Genomic DNA, 5,482 nt, shown 5'->3' on the forward strand with positions numbered 1-5,482 from the left:
TAGGAATGAAAACAGGAAAATCAATTTACAATTTGTAAGTGTACTTGCCTTTTTTCGGGTTTTAATTATGTGTTTGTTTGCCATGGTGGCCTAATTTAGTCAAGTAGACGCGCCAACATTAAAAGCTGGTAGGTGAGGTAAGTAATCCCCAGGGTGGGATGCTACTGCATAGACTTTAAAAGCTGCATGTTCTGAAGCACAAACCACGGCAAATTTGAAAAGGGGTCTACGTGATAAACAGTGAAAGGCCGGCAAATCAAATTTTTCATAATTAGTTGAACAACAACTCTGACAGGCTCAGCGCTTAGCATTTTCATTTGTGTGCTCAAATTTGGTTATCCGTCCTCTTTTATGCAAATGTGATGTGACAGGAGAAGCTGGGAGCAGTGAAGCAGGCCGATCACTCACAACAGGGGCTGTGGTCTGTACAGCTGAGAGGCCCGGATTAAATGGACTGAGTGCTGATGGATAAATGACAAGAACAGCACTCAAAGCCTCGTAAACTGATTTCTAACTTCACAGGGAGGGTAGAAGAATGCAATTATGCTTTTAACCAAATCCGTAAGTTTCTGAACAAAGGAAAGTGTTAACTGTTAGACAAATACACGAAGGGGACCATGTGCTTAAATTCTACATTTTATATCCCCAATACCGTAGAAATGACATTAGGAAGCCATTGTAGTCTTCTCTAGTCAAGGATATTGCACACTGTAGATTTTATACGCATAAGAAAGGAAATTAAAACATAAAATGATAGGGAACTTCCATGAATAATTTCATCCGACATTGTGGATGCTAAAAATATTTATATACATATATAGTTTTATATGTCTACATATATCCCACGCTGATGAAATGTCTCGGCGTAGAGTTGCTGTAGAGCTCCGGAGACTGCGTATTCCTTGTCTGATTGATAATGCTAAAGTAGAAGACATTCTTTATAAGGCAAATGGGATTTCTCTGAAGCACTTTAGTTTACAAGAGAACAGAAAACCATTTTACGGCTTCTGTACAGGAGCTTTGGCTTATATTAAAGCATCACATCTGAAGTGAGCCACAAACATGAACGCAAGCCGAGGCAGCCATAGGTCCATGACAAATCTCTACATGGTCATTTGGCCTACACTGCGTTGACTCATTCACAGTAAATATCTACTTTCTGTCTTGGCTCATTAAGGTTAAAGGAATTTTTCACTAATTGATTAAAAAAAATGTTTTGCGTCTTATTCTAATTTCCCTCCCAAAAATTCCCTAAAAACTTTTTCTGCAATTTTACACCTTCTTCTACATGACAAAGGCCTCTGTGCAGTGGGACATGCCGGTAGTCCAATAAAAGCACTCTTATATTTTTGCACTGATGAATGCTGGCAAAAATCTTTCTATTACTACCTCATCTGTCAATCCTGACACCATCAATATATGCCCTCTTTTTTATATAACACAATTCCTTCACTTCCTTACATGTCCTGCTCTGTCTACAAGGGTCCTTATGGCAACCTTGGCCACCACTCAATCCTCCCACTCATCCCCACTGTGTGAATTGTAGAACCACTCCAGTGCACATGTGCACAGAAGCGCATCTTCTCCTCAGCCACATCACGCGAGGAACCTATGTGATGTCCTGTGCATTAGTGAGGCCATAAGAGAAGGCCCTGACTCCTTGTACAAAAATTCACAAGTCTCCACATCGAGGACCAAGGAACAGAATAGAGATTGGAGAAAAGGAGGTGCTTCAGAATGGTAAGTACGTATTTGCTAAATATTTTTTTTTCAGGGGCAAGACAGAAGGAAATTTACAAATAGTGGTGGAATAGTGATAGTATAGTAACTTTCACATTTACATAACTGATAAAGCTATCTTTTTTCATCTTTGGTGGATAATTCCAAATTATCTGAACTGACCATCTTTTGGAGCTTTTAATGAGACATACTGCTCTAGTGGTATAATTGCCTTGTTTTTTAGTCCCTGGTTAATTGGAAATAAAATGATAATTGAAAAGTACATTCAAAATACACTGTTATGTGTAATTCTGGGTTTTTAGGGAGACAAAAGAGAGAAATAACACATGGCCCTTAAATTGAGTTGGAAGTGAAAAGACAAGACCTACAGTTGTGCTCTTAAGCTTACCAACCACAGACATTATTACTCTGCCCTTAGCATTTCTTCTGTGGTGTTGCTATCAGTGTGTCAAGAGTGGGAGAAGAGGGTTGCATTGACAATCCAACACAATGGGCAGCACTTTGAGCACATTTTATAAGTGGTCATAAACTTGTAAATAACTCATGAAAGAATAAAGTTACATTAAAACCAAGCACACCGTTGTTTTTCTTGTGAAATGCTCAATAAGTTTGATGTGTCACATCACCCTCTTCCCATTGAATAAAATAAAGTTGGATCCAAAATGGCCAACTTCAAAATGGCCACCATGGTCACCAACCAACTTGAAAAGTTTCCCCCTCCCATATACTAATGTGCCACAAACAGGAAGTTGATATCACCAACCATTCCCATTTTATTTAGCTGTATCCATAAAAATGGCCGACCTTGTACAGAAGATCATGAAGAAGCAGATAGCGTTGAAATCTGGATGCAGGTTTAGTGTATGGTGTGGCCTGTGGACCAATGTTTTTGGGCCTTTGTCTACCTTGAACCGATTGCTGCACTTTGCCCAGGTCTGTAATATTCGAGCAATATACTAATCTGTGAACAGGGTGTTACGTACTTTAAAATGTGCGCATTTTGTATATACAGTGTTATATGCCATGACTGAGCACTCTTGGACCAGGCTGCAGGACCTTCCACATTATAATGTATATCTGATATATAATGCGTCCTGGAGCCGAGCTCAGGGTCACAGGCTGCAGGGTGACTCCATTTTAGTGTTTGCAGCCTCTATCTGAGGATCACTGACTTATTACTGCAGCTTGAGCTTCCATACAGATTGGGTGACACTGAAGCCGATGACCCCACTGACAGAGCGACCAGATCTGTATGTAAGTGTAAGATGGTCCAATAAATCTCACAGTACCTCAGATAGAGTCTCCACATAAACAAGAAGGAATCAGATCAAGCCATGTCACATACCTCCTGCCCCGGCCCCTAGACCTCTGCTAACCTCATTTCTACTCTCCGGCAGATTGAAAGAGTGTGCGCAGGGCCAGGGATTAAATTCAGGTAGTAGTCTCTTATGGTATATATTATATTTAGAGTTCAGAACATCAGATATTCTACCAGCCATATTTCCTGTATATTCCATCTGATGTCTGTGCACACAGTATTGCGCATCCAGTATACATAACAATATGTGACTAGTATATGATATACTGTGGCTACAGTCAACAGATGGTAGTTGCTGTATAATATGTGACAGTTGTATATGACTACAGGCATCAGATATTACATCAGCCGCATTTTATTCTGTGCATAACATTTCATGTCAGTGCACATCCAGTATACAGAATAATATGTGACTGGTAAATGACAGACTGTGATACAGACTTCTGATGCTATACAGTATATATTTATTGTCATATATATGTATATACATACAACATTGTACATACTGTATAACATTTGATGTTTGTGCACAATATATCATATACCAGCACTGTCCTACACTGTACGCACTGACTTTATTTAGTATATGCATAGGGCTGATTGTGCTCGTGGCTACAGTACATCACATATTATTATGACTGACTATGTACATACAATCTATGATATCATGTAGCCCATGCAGGATCAGTCCTGTGCAAGGGTCTGTATAGTTAGGTTTGCAGTGGCTCTATCTGGGGCACAGTGTCACTTATGGCGGCAGTTTGACACTTCATACAGATCGGGAGCTGATGACCTAGCACTAACTAAAGGTACTGTCACATTTAGCGATGCACCAGCGATCCCGACAACGATATGACGCAATCAGGATCGCTGGTGCATCGCTAAGTGGTCGCTATTGAGCTGCCAAACAGGCAGATCTCACCAGCGACATAGCAGCGGTCGGCGGTCGCTACATACCTGTCAGATGAGGCGATGAAGACGTCCTCCCGCCCGCGACCACGCGTCACTCGTCGCCACAGCAGGAAGCAGACGACGAGAAATGGCCCAGACTATTCTCGTGCGATCAGCGATAACCAGCGGGGGGAGCCAGTCAGAGGTAAGTATCACACATAGCGATATCGCTAGCAATATCGCTGCTACGTCACAAAACCAGTGACGTTATAGCGATATTGCTAGCGATATCGCTTAGTGTGACGGGCAATTAACCTGCCAAACAGCCATAGTAAATCTCACTGATCCTCAGCTGAAAGGCCCTAGATAAAATTCAGGATCCTGCCCTGGATTTGTCAAGAGTTGAGCACCATCCTTCCACTCCTTCTACAAACAGCGCAAATCTCCTTCCCACATCACTATCTGGAGCCCATACTTACCAGTATACAATGACGTCTGACCTCCCATGTTGCTCAGCTGCTGAAAACTCCGTCCAGTGGGCCAATAAATGGTGAGTACAATGTCATCTGAGCTGTGATGCAGCTGGCCAACACATGTACACATTTAGGCTACGTCCCAGTCCCGCAGATCACTGAGGCTCTGGGAAGAGTGAGCACACACACAGCAGCAGCAGTGAGTCACAAGCAGAGCCGCAGCTTCAGTGACTCACTGGGAGTCCCACCTCCTCCCTCTCTGTCACTCCTCTTTTCTTGTCCCTGCATCTGAAGCCCATCACCACACCAGTGACAGGCGGCCGGACAGCAGCATACACTATGCTAACAGGTGAGGTCAGGGAGGGGGTCTGTTTGACCTTCATATCACATGAGTGCAGCACAGTGGGCCCCCCTGCTTCTCCTGTTAGCAGTGATACTGCCGCCTGCTGTATCACAGTTGCACCGGTTGAACCAGCGGTATGTCCGCCCATGTGCAGACATACCGCAAATGAACTGCTGGATTTTCAAAGGACACCGGTGTGTGAAAATTGGATAGCACTCACATGGTGCGAGTGCTGTGCGATTTTTTTTCTCGCACCCATTGACTTGTATTGGCGAGTCTCGAAGATATGCAGTAATACGCAGCGTGCTGCAATTTTTTTCTCAGTCCGATTTCAGCTGAGAAAAAAATCGCAGATGAGATGTCACCCATTGAATAACATTGGTCCGAGTGCAGTCCAATTTTTATAGGATTGCACTTGTCCTTATTTCTCGCAAGGGAGTATGAAGCCTTAGGCCGGGATCACACATGCGAGGAATACGGCCGAGTTTCGCATGTTAATACCCAGTACTTCCGCCGGCACTCATGAGCGGAGCGTGCAGCCGCATAGCAATACATGGAGCCACAGGCACAGCTCCTGAGTGCCGGCGGCAGTGCTGGGTATTAACATGAGAGACTCGGCCGTATTCCTCGCATGTGTGATCCCGGCCTTAGAGAGAGGGAAAGCTCTCCCTCGGTCAGCCCATCGGCACACCCGCAGTGCTATTGACAATGTGTTGC

The sequence above is a fragment of the Dendrobates tinctorius genome, unplaced genomic scaffold, assembly GCF_039654945.1.
Source record: "Dendrobates tinctorius isolate UK_male_01 unplaced genomic scaffold, ASM3965494v1 ptg000064l, whole genome shotgun sequence".
NCBI classification, from domain to species: domain Eukaryota; kingdom Metazoa; phylum Chordata; class Amphibia; order Anura; family Dendrobatidae; genus Dendrobates; species Dendrobates tinctorius.